This window comes from Hemibagrus wyckioides, linkage group LG27, assembly GCF_019097595.1.
Source record: "Hemibagrus wyckioides isolate EC202008001 linkage group LG27, SWU_Hwy_1.0, whole genome shotgun sequence".
NCBI lineage: Eukaryota > Metazoa > Chordata > Actinopteri > Siluriformes > Bagridae > Hemibagrus > Hemibagrus wyckioides.
This window is the reverse complement of record NC_080736.1, coordinates 13,294,478-13,319,157: the sequence shown is the minus strand read 5'-3', so window position 1 is coordinate 13,319,157 and position 24,680 is coordinate 13,294,478. Positions and strand designations below refer to the sequence as shown.

Genomic DNA, 24,680 nt, shown 5'->3' with positions numbered 1-24,680 from the left:
TGAACTGGTATCATTTGAGCCGTGTCCTACTGCAGCTAGAACCGGTCTATTATGGGCTCAGTGCTATTCAAGTTGGACTTATTTAATGATGTTAGACCAAGGCTTCTGTAGGAGAGCGAGGAAGAGTGTGAGATGAGGTGCTTATACAGCAGGCCATGGTGATCACTGAAAAATGTTCCAGCTCTCTTTCCACATACACAAGCAGAAAAGCCCATTTTAACATATCATTATTGAGGCTCTAACAAAAAAAATGGCCTCGTTGTTTCAAACACCTGACACACATATTGGAGATCTTAGATGAATTCTGATTATTTACAAGCTTTTGTCCCATATCTGGTAACATTTGCTAGGAGCAGCAGTGCTCTAGTGCATGAGAATGATATCGTTTGGCATTAAAGATGCATAAAGGCTTTCTAAATATCATATAGGCATTATTGCACTCAGACTTTGCTTTACCTATTCCCAGGGGTGGCTTGTCTGTAGGGGCAGGTGTGACGGAGCCCCACTGTTCATATCAGCCATTCAACAAATACGCATCTGTGTTCACTTCATACATTTTAAATTTCAACAAAATACTAATGACTAATCAGATACTAATGAGTGACCAATGATATAAGGGTTCGGTTCAATAAAAGCATATTTGTATAGTGCTTCACAGTGTACGGTGTCAAAAAGAAGATATACAGAAATATATAAGTTCAGGATATAAATTTTTATAAATTTATCCCTAATGAGCAAGTCAGAGGTGACAGTGGAGAGGAAAAACTCCCTGAGACACGAGGAAGAAACCTTGAGAGGAACCTCATCCTCATCTGGGTGACACTGGAGCGTGTGATTATAAATTGTTTCCTTTCTATAACTGTGGATTATATGCTCAATTTTTTTCAAAGAAATCAGTTTTGTTTTTATTACATTATTATACATTATAAATTACTTTTTAAAATGAAGCATGAAATTCCTTTTAACATGAAGTCTGTCTTATTGAGCTTATTAAATTTCTCACTGATGGAGACCTGAGTGTTAGATGGTATAAGACAGATAACAAAGACTTCCATTGATATGCTCCATGTGCGCCTGCAAAAGATTAGGTTTTATAGCAAATAATTGGGATTAAACTTAATACATTTCTGTGATCTCTGTTTTAAGATATATTGCACAGATTGGTGGAGGGAAAGGGGGATTATGGAGTGGGTAATGTCCATATAAGAAATACATGGGGAATGCTTGATTGACCACACAAAAGCTGAAGAAAAATGTTGTTCCAATTTTTTCTTGGGCAGATTTTTGGGCTTGTTTCAGGTCATTCATGTAGTTTGAGAGGTATATTTAAAAGATTTGCTGAAACCCTGTCTACCCTGGTTAATAACATTATCTCGAACACAGCTGAAAGAACGTCTACAACCTCTGAGTAAAATGAGCTGCTAGACTGTATGCTGGACTCCTAACTAATGGGGTTGATCTAAAAATTCACACGATAGTAGTCTACAGCATACAGTCAAGTATGAGAAACTCTCCAAATTTGTTTGAAGCTATTATTAACGTCGGCCTGCCTCACCAAAATCTGAGGTCATAAGATGCTGCTGCCCTCTCCCCATCTACATTTCAATTCTTCATCAGGCCTACCAGTTTCTGATTTTAGACATGATTCACAGAGACAAAAAAGGCAAACACAGCCTCATAATTCATCCCGGAAGAAACTTCCATCCACCAAAATGACACTGAACCAGTGATGAAGCAGTGTTCACATCTTCCCTTAAATGCTATCAGTCTTCCAGCATCGGATTTAATACTCTTGTTCTGTTTAATGCTGATGATGCAAGTATTAAATTCTGGCCTGTGATGTAGACTGCAGAAATCAGAGTTCAGTTCAACAAATAACATTGTGTTAGAACAGAATGAAACTTGAAAGTACTAGAACAGCAAGGCCATTTCTATTGCTTTTGTTGTACACTGAAGACATTTGGGTTTGATGATCAAAAGATGATCAGAAGATGAATATGAGACGATAGATCAGAATTTCAGCTTTCATTTCCTGATATTTATATCCAGGTGTGCTGAACGACTTGGGACATGGCACCTTTTGGTATCAGACAAGCCAGTTTTCAAGTGAGCAAAAGTATAGGTCTGACGTGGCCAGTCTAAAACCTTCCACTTTTTCTCCTGATGAAGTCCTTTGTAGAGCTGGCAAGTGTGTTTTTGGATCATAGTCTTGCTGCATGATGAAGTTCCTACCGATTAGATTCAGTGTGCTGCTACCATCATGAGTTTCATCATCAATAAAGATTACTGAGTCTGTTCCAGGAGCAGCCATGCAAGCCCAAGTCATGACACCACCTCCACCATGCTTGATCTATGAGCTTGTCTGGTTTGGATCATTAGCAGATCCTTTTTTCTCTCCACACTTTAGTTTTTCCATCACTTTGGTAGAGCATCATCTTGGTTCAAGAACTTAATTTCATACACTCTAGACTATATTGGGGATTGGCCGATGCCTGTGCAGTAGCTCTGACTGATTTTCTTTTTTTCTCGAAGCCATTGTTCAGAATGGCTCGCTTTTCTCCTGTAGACAGCTCTGTGGTCTTAACTTTGGTTTAATCCTTTAACACCAAATGCAGCATTAACAAGTGAAATCCAAGACCAAACATAAATGTTCAAAGCTATTAATTGATTAAACAATTTAATGTGACACCCCATGGCAACAAGAAACATTTTTTAGTCACATGTTCTAAAATTTGTATGCAGACTATTTGTAAGATATACAGCATGCAATTTATCTATCTATTTCTGATGATATATGGGTGAGATGTATAATATCATGTATTGGGGGGGGGGGGGGAAACCAACAGTGTTGGCCGTGCGGTTCCAATACTTTTGGAAGGGACTGGAACTCGCTTCCTGTTGCATCATTCTTGCATGGGATGTGATACTACTGTACACTTAAAGTTCAAACATGTTCTCACTGGTCATGTTTGGTAAATGTACCTGACTGTCCAGCCTCTTTATAAATAGATAAATAGCTCATTATTAGCCATGTTAAATTAGCAGTGAACCTGAATGCTAACATGCGGCAGAGACATCAGCAAGCATGCTCTCATGGTGTTGATGAGTCAGAACCTGCCTGTGTTTATTTTTAACTGTTAATCAACAAAGAAAGGGAATGACCGATGTGGTACGGCTCCGAGGTGGAAATTGCTTTTTTTTTTTTTTTTGTATCTCCACCAACCTGCCTCTGAGTTAAATTTCACTCTGGAACAGTAAATACATTTCTGCTTATCTCAGATTCACTCCACTACAGTCTCTCTGAAACCCATTAGCACATGTTTATAGCAGAATACTTGTGATTTGCTTAGTGGATCTGATGCGAAATTGTTCGGTGCTGTATAGTCATGACTCCTTTGGGATGTTGTTTGCCGCATTGACAAAAATTCAATAGTCTTAAAACATGTGGGATAACGTTCAGTTTTTGCTGAGAAATCCAGGTAGACGTTGATGAGACGGAAAACATCAGACTCCAAGCTGCAGAATGCAGCACAGCTACATGACACCTTCAATATGCACTTTACTGTCTAGTGGATGAATTCAGAAGGGTTAGTTATTATCGTCTCAAATGGAACACTAACATTTTTTTTACTAAAAGATGTTTAAGACAGGCGGCATGGTGGCTTAGTGGTTAGCACATTTGCTTCACACCTCCTGGGTTCGAGTCCTGTTCAATGTGTTTGTGGAGTTTGCATGTTCTCCCCGTGCTTGGTGGGTTTCCTCCCACAGTCCAAAGACATGCTTCTAGGCTTGTTGAAGTCTCTAAACTGCCCGTAGTGTGTGAATGAGTGTGTGTGTGCCCTGCAATGGATTGGCACTCCGTCCAAGGTGTATCCAGCCTTGATGCTGGATGATGATAGGCACAGGCTCCCCGTGACCCGAAACAAAGCCACGATAGATCAGATAAGTGGTACAGACAATGAAATGAAAGATGTTTATGACGTTTCCCAGTCGATGGTTAATGACGTCATTAACACAGAATACACAAAAATCAATTTCTTCACCAATTAAATTTCGTCGCAATCGTCTCTCTGTGGACTGTTTCAGCTCACATGATCCAAATCCAACATAGTAAGCTCCTGCGAGCCCCGCCCCTCTGCCACTACGTAAGTAAAGCTATGACTGCTGAGTGCATGAAGTGACCAACATTCCACATCATCCTGGTATTTGAAGTGCACTTCTTCTATTTATACTACAAAACGGTGTAGAAAAGTGCGTATTTGTGCGATTTTATTTATGCAACACTGTTTTTGTGATCTACGAGGCGATATTAGCATGAAAGTTGGTGCTTTAGAAGCTGATCTGTTTGAGTTAAAGTGTTTGAGACTAAAGTGCTGCTGCATTGCTCTCTTGAGTTAGAGATTGAGCAGGGGCTAAATCCCACTGGCACCACGAAACAGCATTGTGGGTAATGTAGAAAACCAGTGTGAAAATAGAGCAGCATGTTGATGGAAGAAGTTTCCTTAAACATCAGCTCATAGCATTAGTGTTATCACTGTGTGCTTGGATAATTCGGTAGAGTGAGAGACAGACATGTAGCCCGCCACTGTGTTTGTGTCTGATGAAGTCAAATGTCTCTTCACTTTAACCTTGATGGGAGAAAAATGAGACAAGAATCGACATTATGAGGTGAGTCGTATGAAGTCACTTCTCTGTCTGCATGTCAGGGTGTTAAGTGCAGTAATATTCAGTGACAGATTTTTTGGTATCAAACTTTGTCACACAAATATATATATATGTGGATATTGAGGTTAGGGTTATGGATAAGTTTAGCTTTATCTTCATTTGATGCCAGCTGACATGTCAGCTTTTCACAGAAGAGTTTGACAAATAGTTACGCAACGTGTTACACAAAACTGTCACTCCAACTGAGCAGTACTTTTTCAACTCAAGTCCCTGTCTCAGTGAACAATTCCTTTGCTGTTATAATTAGGTTGTATTTGTGTAGTTTATAGACTGTGATGATGCTTATTGTTAGTTTTGGCTTAATGTCAGTGTAGGTAGTTTCTCTTCAGTCAGCTAGCCAACCATATGATTCAGTACAAGAGTTAACCCTATAACAAAGAAGGTGTATTGTGTAACTTCTTAAACATGCCACATACATTAACCACTTGGTATCGTGAGACACCTGAAAACACACACACACACACATATATACTGTCATATTTTTCAAAATAATATGTTCATATTTAGCCAGGACACAGTAACAGATTTTTTTTTTAATATTTTTATATAATAAAAGTGTGAGAGACTAGTGTTTATACTGATGCCAAAAATCCACAAATATATCAGCTGATCAACAGTAAATATCTTTGACTTGGTTGTAAGCAGTTTATCGTGTGGAGCAGGCTGCAAACCTTTCATTTTCTGTAAAGTATACACTCAGCCAGCTGCTGAAAATCCACACAGTTCTCTATATTGCAGTTAAGTATCAGGTCAGCGATGCATGTTGTATAATTTATGGTGTTAGCGTGGGGTTGAGTCGCTCACTGGTGTCCGCGAGGGGTTTTGGGTTAGGGTCAGGTGATTCTGTCTGTTAGGGAGTTACCTAATAGTGACCATATCAAGAAGTAGTGTTTGTAAATGTATTTCAAAATTAGGCTTTTGTTTGGGGTGTGTGTGTGTGTGTTTGTGTGTGTGTGTGTGACTCATATCTGCCCTTCATCTTTCCAGGCTCCCCCACACTGCCAGTTGGATGGTGTTCAAGACAGCAGTCGCTGTGAAGGTACACAACACACTACACTGTGCTTTGGGGTGAAACAGAGATCAGATGACAGATGTGATCCAGTGGTTCGTCTTTCATTTTTTCGTTTATAGGTTAAACATGTGCAAGCTGAAGTGTAATGTTTAAGTGAACCGCATACATCAGTACACAACATCCTCTTCAAACAATAAACACACATGCATAGTGTTATACAGATGTCATGTAACTGTAGTATGGAAGTGTGAGTGTATTACAGAGGTGGAATGCAGTGCTGTTATCTGTATCTAGTGCTCAAAATGTTCAGATCTGTTTTCATGGGCTATTTGGCTTTAAACTGGGAAAAGTAGGCTTGGTCTATACCAAAACTATTTTTATTTATATTAGTCATATTACTATGCCCTGGAAATGGAGGAAAACAAGTTAAAAAGTAATTCTTTATTCACAAATTAGACCAATGCATAGCTGCGTCCCAAATGACCTACTACACACTAACACTAGATAGATAGAAGCATTTATTTGTCACATATACATTACAGCAGAGTGAAATTCTTTCTTCGCATATCCCAGCAGAGGAAGTTGGGGTCAGAGCGCAGGGTCAGCTATGATACAGCGCCCCTGGAGCAGTGCGGGTTAAGGGCCTTGCTCAGGGGCTCAACAGTGGCAGGTTGGCAACGCTGCCACTTGAACCTCGATCGTCCCAACAACAACCCAGAGCCTTAACTGTTAACCTTAACTCTAGCCAGAAGTAGAAGCCCTATCCCTGTTCATGGCAAATAATGTGAAACACACCTCATGTGACGCTGCTAGCAAGTGTGGAGTGCATAAAATATCCAATCTTTTTTCTTTTTTGAGAAAATCATTAAGAAAACTCTCCTCCTCACACTATACTACAGAATGGTATAGAATCGTGTAGAAATATGTGATTTGGGACGAACCTTATGTTTCAAAGCATTGATGACTTCCCCAAATCACATAACTGTATTTATGCTACAGTTCACCACACTTGCCAGCTAATCTTATCCAGATTTACTTCCTCTTTGAATTTCTTACATTGCAGAAAGATCAGAAAAGTTCACTGGACACGTTTTCATTATCTACACTAAAGCAGGGTCACACATGCCGTGCCTCTGCAAGTCAAAGAGGGAGCTGCATTTCATTATAATCGCACTGTTATGTTCTGAAAAGTGCCAGAAATAATAACCATTATTTAGAAAGGTTTTTTTTTTTTTTTTTTTTTTAAATAATTGATTTTTTTTTTTTGTAGCACGCTCTGTAGAGATCTGTAGAGTCTGTCCAGTGCACAGTATGTAGAACTATAGTAGAAATATCATTTTATTTTGGAGAGCAGTAAGTCACTTGTGTCTCTCTAGCTCTCTAGCTCCTTTAACATGTTAATGAACTTTTTCCCCTGCAAGCAGTGTTGCCATGTTCTGTGTATAATATATGTATTGCAAGTATATACTGAAAATCAGAACCTGATATATCCTGAACCCCCAGAACACTGAGAAAGAAGAGAAAATGTGTCTGACTTTTTCATGTCCAAACATTTTTAGGCTAGTTTCATGTCTTTGTGTGCTTTCTGAGAAGTAGGTAGGGAATTTCACCAAAACCTGGCAACCCTCCTCGTGAGCTTTTGCTAGCTGTTCTTTAAAGTGCATTATTATAGTAAAAACCTCACACTGCCATGACCTTTCTTGATTTGTCCTGTTGGATCGCTGTGCACTCACCTCTTCTAAAGCTTTCTCAGAAAAAACCCTGAACACATATATTTCATGTCTATATTCATTTTAGTTGAATGTACTCAGTTACTTCGGAGAATTTTCAACACCTAATCCTAAATTTAGAAGCTTAAAAACTTGCATCTGTGTAACCACAACCAATAACCTTTATTATCCATTGTAAATCAAAAGAATGATTAAATCATGTAGAGATAGAGTCGATATAAAAAGGAAAAACAAAACAATAACAATATTAATAAAAAATAAAATAAATAACAGAATAATAAATTGATGCACAAGTTTTCACACCTTTGTTATAAGCGCCTTTTGAGTGTGCCACTACACAACTCAGCAATATTTTACCACTCTTTTTTTTTTTTTTTTGCAAAAACATACTCCATCCATCAGCTTTTCAGGGCATCTCAGATGCACAGCCTGCTTCAGGTCACCCCACAGAGGTTTTGGTGATCAGGTCTGGTCTTTGACTAGCTTATTCAAAACATTGATCTTCTGTTGGTTAAAGCTGTTTTTTGCTGATTTTTGTTGTATGCTCTGGGTCATTGTTGTGCTGAAAGGTGAAATTCCTTCTCATATTAACAGTCACCTGAAGGTGTTACACTAATATGAGCTGTAGTTATTCTTGATTTCTTTCCACCTTGATAAAAGCCCCACTTCTGGCTGAAGAAAAGCATCTCTAAAGCACAGCGCTGCCACCACCATGCTGCACCGTGGCTCTGCTGCTCTTTGGGTGATGTGCTTTTTTGCATTAAACCTTTTAGAATTAGGTCTCATTAGACCATAACATATTTTGCCACATGGTTTGGGGTTATTTAGTTGAGTTTGGAATTTATTTATTTTTTATGAGAAAGGTCATCCGTCCAGCCAGCCTACCCCATAGCCCAGACATGTGAAGAATATGAGAGCTTGTTGTCACATGCAGAGAGTAATCAGCTCCTGTCAGATATTCCTGCAGTTCCTTTAATGTTGCTGTAATCTTGGTAGCCTCCCGGGTAAGATTTTGTCTTGTGCTCTTATTAATTGTGTAGGAACATCCTGTTCTGGGTGATGCCACTGTGGTGCTCCATTTTCTGTATTTGTGGATTTGTTGATCTAATGTTTTGGAGATTCTTTTATACCCCTCTCCTGATCGAGGTACCATATATGCTTTGTACGCTCTTTGTGGACCATAGCTTTAGCAGTCAGATAAAACCAACAGGATGTGAAGAAAATCCCACAGAAACAGCTGATTTGGGGTTAATCAGAGTAAACTGTAGTGATAACAGCTGTATTATCATCACTCTTAAACATGAGATTGAATGGGATTGTTTCTTTCTGAAACCAGCCACACCCCCGGTTATGAAAGGATGTGCATACTTATATAACCACTGTCTCTCACTTTCTGTCTCTGTACCCCTAGGCTGAGGGAGGTGTGGAATTTGGGCAGAAGGGCTTGATGATGGAGCTACAGAGTCTACAGGAGGCTTTAAAAGTGGAGATACAGATTCATCAGGTAATAAAATCCTGCCACGAGAAATCCTGTGTAAATCCTGAAAGTGGAAAACATACTATACGTTATAACGACAAAAGAAAATGGGAAAAATAATGAATCAATAGCCACGTTATTTCACTTTTGGGCTCCAGAGATTGCCTTTTTTCCCCCAAAATAATTTTCTTATGATTCTGATTTCTGATACAGGCAGAAGGGCTTGATGATGAAGTTATACACACCATTTGTGGCTGTCAAAACGCGTCTGAACATTTTCATACACATCAGTACCTGTATAGGACATTGAGCTTTGTCTAAATTTATGAATAATAGCTATTTACAGGCTATTGCCACATTCTTTGGTTCTTATGTAGCATATGGAGGTAAACATTCCAAGTAATGTTGGCATTCACAATTTCATAATGAAAATCATATGACTGCTCACTGGGGAGTTCTGCATTAGTTTAATATCATTTGGCATTAAAGAAGATATTTTCAATTTGCCTTTAGCACCAAAATGTGGATTTTAAAGGAGGATTGAAGGGTTTAGGGGATTATTTGAGACAGGGCTAAAGTCAGCTCTCAAATGGAACTAGCCCACAATGCCCATAACCAGAGCGACAGCATCGTAGAAATCATTAAATGCCATATTCACCATCCATAATCTATTCAAAACAGAATAAATCTATCCTGACATACCATAAGGGCCAGTTAATGAAGTGAAACGTAACACGGCATTAAATAGGAAACACAGTTCCATTACAGGAAAAACAATCCCAAATACACTGTTAGTGATAACTCTCAGGTTTCACTCTTAATATACAAAAAGAGCTACTTTTCTCACCCAGCAGTTTTCAGCATCGGTGAATCATGAGTCAGGGGTGTGCTCATGAAGCATGATGAAGTGAGCTTCTGATACACCTACATGCTAATGAAAGAAACTATTCTATTAGGTGTCCTAAAAGTTTATGCAAGTAGTAAAGACTATCTTATATATAATATCATCATCTTTACTGTCGTTTTCCTGGCCATACAGTGCACTACATATGTTTTGCTACAGTTTAATATTATTCACTATTTAGTGAAGAGGAAGCCATGTGGGGTTTAAAACATTAAGACTTAATAATGAAAATGAGTTGAATCTTTTTATGTTAAATATTTAAGTTACTCAATGTTCACATTTCATTTATGATAATAAATAACAAATTATATTATTTATTTATTTTTATTTTGTAACTTTTTTTTACTTGGGCATCGTTTGCATTAATACACTATATTGTTTATACACCATTTTGTTTTTTGTTTATTTGTTTGTTTGTTTTTGAAGAGGACCCACACATGAATATTTTCTGGCTTTTTTTTATGTTTTTCAGTTCAGTCTAATTTCTCCACAAAGGCAAAAAATAAAAATAAAAATCCTGTAATCCTGCACTCCAACATGGAGTAGAGCTGTATGAAGGCTGGATTTGTGCTGCTGCTTGCAGTTTCACTCTCTGCCTGTAAGAGTCACTGTGTGAACAGCCTGAATTACACTCCGCTTGGCTAGCCAAGTATAAGAAGTGCTGTGAATAATCTGTGTTCTGACTATTCTTTCTGTTTGCTTTTCTCTCTCTCTCTCTCTCTCTCTCTCTCTCTCTCTCTCACTCACACACACACACACAAACACACACTTATTCTTTGTCTCAATGTCATTCTTTCTGCAGAAGCTAGTTGCACAGATGAAGCAAGATCCACAGGTGAGAGCCGAACCAGCGTGTAAACATATTAATACATATGTAGAGACACACACAGATATGATTTCTCAAAGGGAGTGTCAGTGGTGATGTGGGTGTTTCTTTTGTGTGTAGAATGCTGAGCTGAAGCTACAGCTGCATGACCTTCAGGCCAAGATCACAGTGCTGAGCGAGCGACAGGTAAGAGACAAAAGACATCTGACTCTCTAAAAGAGAGAGAGAGAGGGAAAGAGAGAGAGCTGGGTCTGAGAGACAGTTAAAGACAGTTTAATTGTGAAGGGGAAGATACTAGCTAATTTGTGCGGAGTAATTTGTTGATTTTTGGTTTTACAGTATTATTCTTTAGTGATCTGTCTAATTGCAGTGAAGCAGAGCAAACTTCGTCTTGTAGTAGTGATTACTTCAATCTTACCAGAAGCTGCTAATATATAAAACTCGAAATGTCTAACCGTTGTTTCCTATTTGCCCTCTGGCACACAATTCTCGATAACCAAATTGCCTCTGTTCTCTAAGCAGTGCTTTAAACCACCAATCATCAACTGAGCTCTTAGAAAACGTCTGTAGCAGAACCGATAAACATGCAAAAAAAACCTTGTTACTGTAGTTTAAAAAAAAAAAGAACCTTATGCATTTATGTGAAGAAGGCAGCTCATTGCACCTGAGACTAGATAAAGAGCCAGTGGCATTATCTCAGGAAGGAGGAGGTTTCTCACACTTTCATAGATCTATGAAAATCGACTGTGGTAGTGTAGTGGTTAAGGTGTTGGAGTGGGATCAGAAGGTTGTTAGTTCAAATCCTAGGTGTACCAAGCTGCCACTGCTGGACCTCTGAGCAAGGCCCTTAACCCTCAATTGCTCAGTTGTATAAAATGAGGTAAATTGTAAGTCACTCTGGATAAGGGTGTCTGCCAAATGCCAGAAATGCTGACAGGGATTATGAGGAACTGGAAGAGTGGGTAAGTGTCTGGTGGGGCAAAAACACGCAAAGGCCTGGACAAACTATGTAGGAGTCACACTGCATGAGGATAATGAGATGGTCTGTTAACTGGAAAAACACACGAGAGCACATCTTCACTTGACGTGGTTTTACTGTCTTCATGGCTTCATATACATACAGCTTATAATAAGTAAAGTAAAGAAAGACTGCTTAATGGTGGAGAATTTTGGAGAAAACAGAGAGAAAGATAGAAGAAAGAACAGAGGAGCAGTTTGAAAGGTGGATAGAAGAGTAAAAGAAGGGCTTTCTGTCAAGGTGATGAAATAAAATGAAATTCGGTTTACACTAGTAGATCATGCAACTGGCAAAATCAGCCAGTAGGTGGATTGCTTAGTCTAAATTACCCCTGTGTGTGTGTGTGTGTGTGTGTGTGTGTGTGTGTGTGTGTGTGTGTGTGTGTGTGTGTGGTGCCCTCCAGTGCATTCATCCATGGTGTATTCCCACATTATGGGCAACACTGCAGGGACTTCAGCTCCTCCATCAGGGCTGAATAAATGCATACAGCGTTCACACTGACACCAGCGCGTATATTGTAAAATATATGTTCTCAAACAGCATTTGGCAGACACCCTTATCTAGAGCAACTTACATTTTTTCTCAGCTTTTTATAAAACTGAGCAATTAAGGGTTATAGGCCTTGCTCAGGGGCCCAGCAGTGGCAGCTTCATGGACCTGGATTCAAACTCCCAACCTTTCTGAGCAGGAGTCCAACAACTTAACTTATAGCAATCTTCAACACAGCATGAATAGCATACATATTGTAAGTAAATGTGGTATATTGATATAAACATTTCATTTTGTTTTCATTTCGTTCCTGGTGCCAGTGATTCATTTTGCTCACAGTATATTTGTGTCGTTCTGTGTTCGAACATTTTAGAAAGTGAGACATTGTTTACAGAAATGTGTATAAGCAATTGGGAGAAACTGTGAACACACACATTGGCATCAGGCCTAGTCAGTTATTCCTGTCTTAATATTCAGCAATAGAATTTGTTTAGAAACTTTTGATGAATTAAAACTGATGCTAGACCAGTAAATACAGCACAGAGCGGCTGTAGTGGCACAGTGGAACCTGGCACTTGTGCTGAATGTAGATTTTGTAGCAGTAGAGCCTTTTGAGTGGGAGAAGGTGAAAAGAAAGGTAGTCAAGCAACAGAGGGGAAGTGAGAGAGCGCGAGAGAGCAGTCTCTCTGCGGTGTGTCTGACGAGCTGTATAGTCACACAGTGTGAAATCTCCTCAAGAAAACACTTTCCACCTGTCGCTTATTGATCTCCCTCATTCTTCCTGCCTCTCTCGCTTTTACTCTCTCGCTCACTCTGTTCACTCACGCTGAGAATTCTTTTAAACACCACCAGTTATTAGTGCAAAGGACTGCTGCTAGGTCCTCATTTAGAAAGACATAAATGAGGTTGTGACCCTGCCTGAGCTCCATCATCTCTCTCTATGCTTCCTCCATCGCTTTATTTGCTTCGACATCTGCATACTGGTCTTCCTGTGTCTCTCTGTGTTTTGCTGTCTATACAGTATAGGAACATGTGTCCTGGGTTAATATGTTTAATGGTTTAATTGCAATGGATTTAGTAGAGTTTTTTTGTTTCAGAGTATTGTGATTATTATTAGCCTGGGAGAGACGGGGTTAAAGACTTTGTTTCTTAGCAACAGGTAGAGTACATGAGTTTCTCACAACCAGTCAGAATTACTGTGTGTGTGTGTGTGTGTGTGTAGCAGGTATTTTCTTTTTTTCAGTCATAACAAAGTGTTTACTGTGTGTGTGTGTGTTTGTGTAGCAGGTATTTTCTTTTTTTCAGTCATAACAAAGTGTTTACTGTGTGTGTGTGTGTTTGTGTAGCAGGTATTTTCTTTTTTTCAGTCATAACAAAGTGTTTACTCTGTGTGTGTGTCTGTGTGTGTGCATGAATATCTGTGCTTTTTAGCTTGTGTGCTATACAAGGTTTTGTGTATCAAGTCCTTCAACTCCTCTTAAAGCTAATAAAGCAATGCATTGAACATTGAAGAGGAAATTGAATGTGAGCATGTTTTTGTATCACATAATACTCAGTAGCACATAATACTCATAGTATACAAAAAAGTTGGACCTGGAGAAAGCAGTTGCTGAAAGATGAATGAATGCGGTAGCCTCACATCAAGTCCTCTTATTTAAACTCTGTGTTACTTTTGCTATCCTGTTCCATCTCTGTACGTAGCCTTTAATAGCACCAAAATGTTTCATTTATTCTTGGGTAACTTTTATTGTTAGCATTGTGTTACATAGATAGCGTTCATCTTCTGCTAGATAGAGTAGTCTTTTTAATTGTAGTTCGATCAAAATAGCTTTGTTATATATTAATTACAAAAACCACAGTCAGGTCTTGTGCTGTTTGGGGATGTGGCACTATGTGATTTTTCCTCACTGATCTTCACAGTTCTGTTATTAGGAAGTTGGCAGAGAACATCTCTCCAAACACTTCTATCATTCACTGAAGAATAGCTCTCAAATTAATAATGACCCAGGGTGTGTTATTATAGGACATTCACACCCCATGCCTCTACCTCCTCCTGCTCTTAAACTCAAGAGCCACCTCTTCTGATTTCATGCAGAAACAGCAGCACTAGCACAAATAAGGTGGAGTGATAATCATGATTCCTCAAAGGGAAAAAGTGAGATCACAGCTACTGTAATTTAGCCTGAATTGTATATGTTTGAGAGAAGCACTCGGCACTAAAGTATTCTCCCTCCTTTTTTTCTTTCTACCCTCTAATTTCTTTCCCTGAATTTCTGTGTAGGCCTGAATATTGTCTGCTTATTTGGAGTGAAGCTATAAAACAGCAGCTGTTTCAGTGCTTCAGCTGTGTCTCAGGTATTGGACTGAGCAGTGTGTGGCATCTGATCTGTTTTGTTTAAGGTTTTGAAAGCCACAGCCGCAGATGCACAAAACCCTGCAGATAAGCTGTATGAGGTTTTTGTAAAACTCACTGGCCTGGATATAGAAAAAAATGTGTGTGTGTGTGTGAACATCTTTTTTTTTTTTTTTTTTTTTGATGAATCATAAAAGATAGCCATGTTCCTGGCCATGCACCCCCCCCCCCCCCCCACACACACACACACACTCACGCACCCCTCCTCTCTTATCGTGATTGTCTAAGTTTGGGTTAATTGAAATGAAAGATAGAATGCTTTGTGAATGTGCCTGTGAGAGCCCGATCAGCACTTCCATGCTGTTCCTAATGACTAGATGTGCACTAGTGCTGAGAGAGAGAAATGTGGGGTGCATGTGTGTGTGAGGAAGCAGGCAGTGTGAGTGGAATTTTAATCGGAGGCTCAGAGCTGGTTAAATACCAGCACAGAGAGAGTGACAGCAAGCAGAAAGATCCTCACAGCTACTCTCTTGATGTGTGTGTGTGTGTGTTGAGGTATTATCGCTATCAAATAAAAAATAAAATGACATTAAGCACAAAGAAAGAACATTAGAAAAAGCAGGTAGTATGTCTTCAGCAGAAGGAGAGAGAGACTGCATCATTTATTGCAGTACTTATTCACTGTTTCACACTGTGTATGCCTGACAAAGTGTTTCTATACACACCTAAGCACAGCACCATGCACAAATCATTACAAAGCGTACCAAGATTAATAATCTTTCTAAAAAAAAAATCATAGTTTCTGCAGAAATTTGTATTGTCTATTATAGCAGTTTCTGTCAAAGAGTTACTGTACACTACACTGCCAAATGTTTCTGGATGCCTGGCATCTCCCCATATGTGCTTTTTAAACATCCCAGAGCAGATTACAATAAGCTCCACTCTTCCGGGAAGGCGTTCCACTAGACGTTGGAGCATGGTTGTGGGGATTTGTGCTCATTCAACCACAAGAGCATTATTGAGATCAGACACTGATATTGGGTGAGGAGGTCTGGGGTGCAGTCAGTGTTCCACTTGGGGTTGAGTTCAGGGCTCTGTCAGGCTCACAATGTTTTCCTCAAGCTCACTTTGTGCACAGGGGTCATGATGTATTATAATTGTGTCCCTTAGTTCCAGTGAAAGAAAATATATCGCGACAGCATTCAAATACATTCTAGACTATTGTGTGCTTCCACCTTTGTGAGCAGCAGATTGGGGAAGAACAGCATATAGGTGTGATGGTCAGATGTCCACATACTTTTGGCTGAAAAGTGTATATGGATGCTTCTGAAACCATGTGGTAGCCTTGCGATCCTGGCGTCTTGCCCCATTACACAGCTCATCCACAAAAACATCCACAAAGTTGTGAGAAACACAGAATTAGCTACACATTAAATGAAGTGTGACAGAAATAATTAGGCCATGTTCTGTCTTTCTGCATGATAAAGCAACATAAAGCAACACCATACCAAATCAGTCACAGCCCCCAATGATGGGCCGGTTTAATATGTCAGCACAGGAAAGTCTGGCTTAAAATTTAAACTCAGGCTAACCAAATAGATCAGTATGGCAGCTGTGGTGAAATCCTAGGTTGTAAATTTAAACATAATTTCATTTTGTATGTCATGGAAGTGTGTGATAGATGAAATTCTTCACATGTGCATTCTTAAATTAAATGAACCAAAACAAAATCACATGTAACAGTACCAGCAATGACTGTTGCCTGATTTCAGAGATGATTTCAGAAGATGTTATAACAAGGACCGAGCGTCTACTGAGCTTTATATCCAAGTACATTGATGAAGCAGCTCAGAATCCAGTTAGAGTAAAGCATCTTTAGCAAGTGTACAACGAGTGAAAATATAAATGGATTCTATAAATGATATCTGTGTGGGTTTCCTCTTGGTTCTCCGGTTTCGCCCCCACCTCCTAACATGCCTCCCCAACGTGCCAGTAGGTAGACTGACTGTGATAAATTGCCTCTGGGTGTGAATGAGTGTGTGAATTCATGTGCATGATGCTCTGCCATCGACTGGTGTCCCATCCATGCCCAGTGTTCCTGTGATAGGCTCCTGATTGATGGCCACCCTGACCATTGAGTTTAGTTTATTTATCAGATGAATGTGACATCAGAGCTGACCTTGCTAGTTTATGTTGATTTGTTAATGTAGGATGTGTACTGGGCACAAAAAACATGCTACAGGCTAATCTTCATCGAACACTGCAACTTATTTGGTTGAACAGAAACCCCATGTTTAACTTAAAGGTAACTCAAGAGTCCAGCTTCCACCTAAGAGCATACAAGGACTGTATACTATAGTAAAGTAAGCGTGTTTATGAGTGTTTCATGGACTGATAGGACCCTCAGTTAACATGCTCTAAACACAGGCAAAAGGCTATGGGTCACCAAACTCCCTTCAGCTTGGGGGAAGTAACCAGTGTGCTCTGTTCACTCGCAAAAGCAGCAGTGGAAACCAAGGTCTTGTCATCTCTGGGAGCCTGCTAGCAGATTTTATCATTTCCCTGGGACAACACCTCCGGGTACAGTCAACACTCTTCAATCGGTTAAATCATCATGGAACACAATCATGGTAAAGCATTTGCACAAGGTCAAGAGAGCCACCTTAATGATTGATAGATCTGTTACAATGTCCAGGTGAACCAAAATGTTGTAGTCATATGGGGAGCAGGAAGAAAAGCTTGGGTGCCAGATTGGTTACTCTCAGTTCTGATTGGGGGGTGGGTGGGTGTTCAGGTCTCATACAAGGGTGCCACACCCCCTGTGACACCACATTGGTCCACGGTAGCAATGTGAATGACCATGGGGATTGACCATTATCTCCCTAATGAGGCATCAGTGGCACCACAGTAGACTACCTGTAGGAGCTGGTCTGAGTTCGGTTGCACTGGAGCTGTGACACGATTTCCATAAATATGAACGCAACTCGTACTCGGGTCCGGTTCAGAAAGTAAAATAACCAGCTCATTTGTTTTAGCTGATGACAACATCATTAGTTTCCAGTTGAGGTGCCCTGCTGTGCATAATAGCACCTAATTACTAACTGTGTGTGTTTCCATACGTTTGTAATGATGTAAGATGAACTCGAATGCACAGGGGTTTGATAAAATCAAGCGATTCTGAAAGCAGACCAATGCTGTGGGGACATCAGGCACAAACACACTCAGATTCGGACCACAGCAAATGTGACCAATATAAAATCCACCTAAGAGAAAGCGAGGCAGCGCTCACGGTCGTCTTGCAAAGGCACTGTTCTGTTTGCGGCAATTGGGAATCATGAAAAAAAAATGCTTGCAGTTCAGCAAGACTAGAGGATTACAGCTGAAGTTGCCATCTACATAGCAACCTGATTGGCAAGTATAAAATTGTGTGCCATACACTGGTGACAGAGCAGCTTGGATTCTCTTAATCTACCTTGAATTTTATAAACTGGTTTGATGGTAAAGAGCTTTTATTTTATTTTTTAAATCATTGCAAGACTAAGCACTGCAATGCGTATGTGGAGGGGGTAGATGTGCCCTGCTCCTTGGTGGGGGCATATAAGAGCCAGTCATGCAAATATGCCAATACTGGCCATGAGGGAGGACATAAGCACTTGCATACATCTTGAAAACACCCACGAGTGAGAGAGAGAGTAAAGGTTCAATAATGACTTTTCATAAAAGCCCAGATTTGATTTAAAATCCCCACTTTTCATACCATCAAGTGCTGATGGTCAAAACCACATAGAAGCCATGCATTATTTCCTGCCCAGTGATCAGATTTCATTCAGAAATTATGAAATAACCACATTATGGAAAATAATGTATTGTTCCAGTTTTCTTTAAGAGAGCTTTATTAGTATTAATATTTTATTATTATTAATAATAAACATTATAAGGCTAAAGCTGTTGTTGTAGCAAAGATCTTAAAGCACATATAAAATTAGACATAAACCAGGAAATTCTGCTTTGTGCACAAATGACAGCTTGTATTGATGCAACGAAGGTAGCAGTGGTAGTTAACCATCAGGCAGTTTGAGTACCTTTCCTTATTTTACATACTGCTTTAAAACCTGAAAACTTTAGATTCTCGAGAGCTTCTGGATCATGAAACATGTTTTTGGGTTACATAATCTTCATGCTCCTGTTTCTGGATCCTCATGCAACAACTGCCAACAAAGACTTCCGCAAATAACTCAAAATCAGCTGGTCTGCTTTAGCTAAACATGTAGCATTCCTGTCAGTTGTTCTCATTTATTCCATCAGTGCAGAAGCTGTTGAGCATTCCTGCTATGTATGGAGTACGAGAGTCTTGTAACCTGCATGTAGGTCAAATCACCAGTCTCAAGATCTGTTTTTGACATCAGCTGATGCCAGCTCAGGTATGTTTCTGGGTGTGTTTTCAGGTGTGTTGATATCCGCTTGGGTGTGAGTGTTTCTTTGCAACACTTTATATCTGAAGTCATGGGAAAACAAGTAAATATAATCGTATTTTATAAAACAATTCAACTTTCATGTTGTGGCTTTTAACCAATCAATTGTATTATGATGTGGAAAAGAAAATAGAATTCTGGTATCAGCAAATATCTTTTTAGGTCCATTTTATTTCTTCTGAAGCCACTGGAATGGAGAGAGTGAGTTTTTAACTGTGTTCATTATTCATGATTTATAAGATGAGCTTATGATTATGAGTGCATGCTATTTATTGAGGTCTCTGTGGTCTGTTCATATAGCATCATGTGAGAGCGTTCAGCATTGCATTAATCTGATTTCACATGCTATTTTATTTCTATAAGGAGCATTACATGCACACACACACACACACACACACACACACACACTTAAAGCTTATCCAATCATATCCCCTATTCTCTTTCATTCCCTTTTAAAGCCCTTGTCATTAGTTGAGTCAAAGAATGGGCTATGTCTGTGTCATCACTGTGATTGACAGAGAGTTGATTGCATAAGAAACATCCACCTAGTGCATTACTAACCTTGTGACAGTACAACCAGGATACTTCTGAAATGAAAATCATTATGGTTTTACAATAGAAGGGCACTGAGGTGTGTTGAGGGAAGGTGTAAAGCCAAATTCATAACCTACTGCACCATGATCCCATGATGTGGTTTTACATAATATTAGAGGGTTCACATTAGTGCTGTTTATATTGCAAGAGATTTCTCCTTTTTATATACTCATAAAATACAGTCACAGCAGGAACAGAAACACTTAGACCATCTGCTATAGACTGCTGCAACGAGAGAGTTGAAAGCCACACAGCAATATAGGCTTGGCTGAGTGGGTGTATGTGTGGAGCCTCTTCAAGCCTGTGGGGCCGTCATTACATTTTCACCTCTTTAGAACAGAGCTTGTTGTGTATTCACAGCTTTATTGTGGCTTTATTCTTTCCCCAGAAAAAGGTGGTGGAGCAGTTGAGGAGAGATTTGCTGGTGAAGCAGGATTCGGCGGAGATCAGGCTGCAGACACACACACAGCTCCCTCTACAGGCCGATGGCAAAACTACCACATTGATCTCCAACCAGAACCAGAGCTCTCTTCCTCCAACTCACCTCAACACTCCACAAGTAGCTGTCTGCCTCTTCCTCCTTTAGAAATGCCAGACTAATGTATTATGCATCACTGTACTGTAGATGTAGTTAAAATGTATATCACAACGTCCTGTTTAAGAAATTAAGTTCAGAAAAAATCGGTAAATTAGCTACAGCATGTTACTGTTTCTCTTTGGTTCAGTGAACCTGAGGTGTGTTTACTGTGGTAATGTATTGTGCGCTAGTTTGTGTGAATGATGTGATTGATTTTCTTCTCTCTAGAACTCAGTGAGTGTGACTCCAGTCATTGCCACTAAGACTCTACCTCTGATGCTGAGAGCTGCCACACCCACCACTCCCATTGCCATGATGCCTACGCCCACCATCGCCATGGTTACCACCCTCACTAATACGCCCCGCCCCAGCCTTCCGAACTCAGACCCCCAGAATTCACCAGTAGGTCTCCAGACAGCCAGCAAGCCAGCCAACCAGGGAACGGAGCCTGTGCGGATTGTTCCCAAAAACACCATTGTTGTAAGTGAACATGTAAATGTGTTTTCGGACTTGTTTTAATATGTTATTATTTTGATATGTTATTATTCTTTTGTTTTTATGGATTTACTCAGTATTCCTTAATGTGGCATACAGTGTTGTGTAAACCTATTTTATAAAACTAACACATCTGATGTCTGGGACAAACAACAAAATTGAATATTGGAGTGATATCTTTACTTGTGTGTAGAGTCCTGGCGTTTATATTCACACTGCGTGTGATTCATTGGCAGTCTGCCAGTCAGAGTTCCTAAATTTGTCCTGTCCACCAGACAGACAACTGAGCTTCTCTACGGCAAGTTTGTTCCCATGGAAACCGTTCACTCTCCATCCCAGCCGCCATGACTAGCATGTAGAGCAAGGGTTCACACACTTTCAGTAACCCCTTTAACTGTAAAATAATTTCCATGGACCCGCTCCAAACACAGTCAGACTGTTCGTATATTCAGCTGAATTATTTCACTGTGTACAATAATATTTAGACTAATAAATGCAAGTTTTTGAATTTGCTGCCGTTTCTCCCGGCTGGACCAAATATGCCTAAGCTGACCAAACAGGCTAATACCTATAAAAACCTAATATTAAATTTAATAACTCTGATATCTGTAGGTCATGATTTCCGTCACTGTATCTGTAATGGCACTCCTAATGATCCACGTTTTGTATTTGTACCATTCGTTTTAAGCAACCAGTCTGACGCGATGAACTCAGCCAAGTCGTTATATTCCTTTTTTGATTCCCGTTTATTTGTATTTCAAAGCAGGAACAATCTTTTAAACTTATATAACAACAGAATATGGAACGACGGTCAAAAACTGTATTGCTCCGTCTCTTGCTTGCTACACCACTGACCCGGATATGACGTCTTAGTCACCTCATCAGTTAACAAGGACATAATAAAGCACATGCAATAACAGTATAAACATTCTTAAAGGTCATAAAAATATACAAATGCAGTAATAACAATTTTAACAATATACTTCAATATACTCATAATTACGTAATGTCTATTATGGCTCTAACAGTATCAGTGTGAAAAAACACACAGACCCCTGGCTATGCCACTGTGAGAACCACCGGTGTGGAGAACAGTGTTACTGAACATGCTTACCTTTCATGCTCTAAATATCTGTAGCTTTGGTGTTTCTGCTTTTTATTTTTTATTAAAGGCAAGATTTCTTCTAAATTTGCCCAGGAGCGAGTGGTTCATGATAATGCAGATGATGCTGTGAGAGTGATTTTCTTTTAGATTATTGAGTGAAGTTCTTCAGTTTGCCTCAGGATCTTGTACCTTTTTGCTAAATTTGGTGTGTCTGTAAACCTTCATTTTTATTACAGATTCCTGATTTGTTGTTTAGATTCTCCTCTTAACATGTTGATTACTACACTTGTACATCAAAAATGGGTATTTCTCACATGGATTTTGGATAAGTGAAAGGGGTACATTAGCACCCTCTACTGATCTTAGGGTCTCTGTCATTTGACATTGTTTAGAAGGACAATTTAATTAAAAATAGTCAACAAGAGAATAAATAAATACTAAAACAAACCTCACAAAATGTTTAACATTGTTTGCTTCTCTCATACATGTACTATATTACAATCCTTTACCTAGCTAGCTGTGCACACTGAAATATCACAAATAATCAGCTCACACTATTTACAGTATCATATTTGCCCCGTTCATTTGTCATCATCTTCTTGCCCCTGAATATTAAACTGATTGCTGCACAGTACACGAGTCATGAGACTGTCGTTTATTTTCACTGTTTTTAAATGGTAACAGAGCACATAGTGTTTTATTGAATGCAGCAAAGACAATGCTTGGCTCTGTGAGGTTAATTTAGCTTACAACACTTTCAGCAATGAATACAGCCTATAGCAGAGACTTCAGTTGGTTCACACAGAACGGTTTAAACCCTTCTTTAGAGATTAGAGTCACTTTACATGGACAGATGAAATCTTAATTAGTCTCTGCTGCGCTGCTGATGCTTCTGCTGCATTTAGTCACTTGCTTAAAATTCATTTAGCAGTCTACATTGATTTTTCATCCCACTTCATTATCATGTGCTGTTCAGTAGATTTATGACACCTCAAACATGTGAAAGGTAAAGTGGAAGTGAATACTCATGCAAGCCTGTTTATATTGAGATTAACATCTTATACAAGTCAATGTGAAATGAACTTAAATGCTACATAATTGCTTGTCTTGTTTTGCCTCTCGCACCGCCTTTTTTGGAAAGTGTAAACTGCTGTTAAGAGCAGCAGATGTGCTAGATGTGCTCCAAAACCTTGTAAATCTCTCTCTCTTTCTCTCTCTTTTTCACTAAACATTTGGAACAGGTAATGCCCAAAACATCTGTGGCTCCAGCAGCACTGCAGCCAATCCTGGCCTCATCTCAGCAGCCTGTGCTCCTTACTGCCAAGCTCAGCTCTGCTCTGCTGCCCTCAACAGGCCCAGTGCACCAACTCCACATTTTTAATCCCCAACCTGGCACTGCCAACGCCCCGCCTGGAACCACTAATGCCACCCAGTCGTGCCCTGGCAGTGCCCAGCCTGGCTTTAACATAATCCAGCCTTGCCCCAGCATCACCATGACGCTCAGCACCAACATCAGTCAGTTCAGTACTAGCAGCACAAAGCACAGCACGCAGCTTCCCAGCATTCTCATCTCGCCCCAGCCCACCAAACCCCATGCTGCATCGTCTGCTCAAGCTAACACCGACTCTGCAAATGCAGGCACACCTCACACAGCCCGGAGCAGCGAGTCCTGCCCCAATACCCCTGTGAGTACAACACTCTCATCTCTTAAAATTTTCACTAACCATGAACTATATCTAGATTATTTGAAAACATGCAAAAAATTGTTTGGCATTTTTTACTTTCAGGCAGGAGGTCAGAAGCTCAAAGAGAGATAACACATGCTTAATAACTTTTAGTACAACTTCATTAAAACCTGATCATTAAATCATTCCTTAAACGTAACTTAACTTAAAGTAACTTAAATGACAGTGGTCAAACATTAGGTTTGCAGATTAAACTCAACAGATGTTACATGTTGCATCTGGTCAGTTTGCTCTCTGGGGCATTCATTAATGATTTAATTTCCTTGAGTAAATAAAATGTGCAAATATCTGTACAATCAGATCATTATAAACGTCCAGCTTGTTAATTTGTGTGCTGCTTCAGTATGATTACAGGCTAAAATAGTGAGGATAGAAATCCTTGGCAAATACTCAACAAACTTTGTAGTTGAAAAAATAATCTTAGTTGAAAAAATGTTCTTTTTCACATTCATTTTTTTCCCAAAAATGTTGTTTTTGTTTTTGTCTTTGACATTATTATTATTATTATTATTATTATTATTCACACAGCATGTTCAGTGAAATATGTTTGACCAAGAGGGGATGATATTTAACAGATATTCACTTGGTTTCTGTCTCACTCAGACTCCTGATGCAGTGGACAGGGTGGAGCCAAAGACATCAACCAGCAGTCCTGCACCTTGCCCAGTTCCACTGAAATCACCTGTCCCTCCTTCTCCAACCTCCAGCACACACACACAATCAAATACAAACCCACCTGTGACTGCACACACCCCCACACCCAAAAGTCAGGATAACCCTCTGGTAAGGCATGGCTTTTCCCTCCGTGCACTACAGAATGAGATTCTTTTTTCTTAATATTGTATATTAGATTTTGTAAATAATAAAATAGTAAATGTAAGTAAAGCATCACATTTTCATTTTAGAAGGGTGCAGAGGCTTAGTGGTTAGAACGTTTGTCTCACACTTCTTGGGACCAGGGTTCAATTTCCACCTCTGCCCTGTGTATGCAGAGCTTGCACTCTGCGTATGCCTGGGTTTCGGCCCCCAGTCCAAAGACATATGATGTATGTTGTTTGGCAGTTCTAAATTGTGTGTAGTGTGCTGTTGTGCTCTGCGATGGGTTGGCACACTTTCCAGGGTGTCCCTTGCTTTGTGCCCTGAGTCCACTGGGATAGG

At 39.7% G+C, this 24,680-nt stretch overlaps 1 pseudogene; it reads left to right on the top strand.

The window, feature by feature from the left end:
* The first annotated feature begins 2,854 nt into the window (after positions 1-2,854).
* The window catches only part of LOC131347717 (PHD finger protein 21A-like), a 31,558-nt pseudogene continuing 9,732 nt past the window's right edge, over positions 2,855-24,680 (top strand).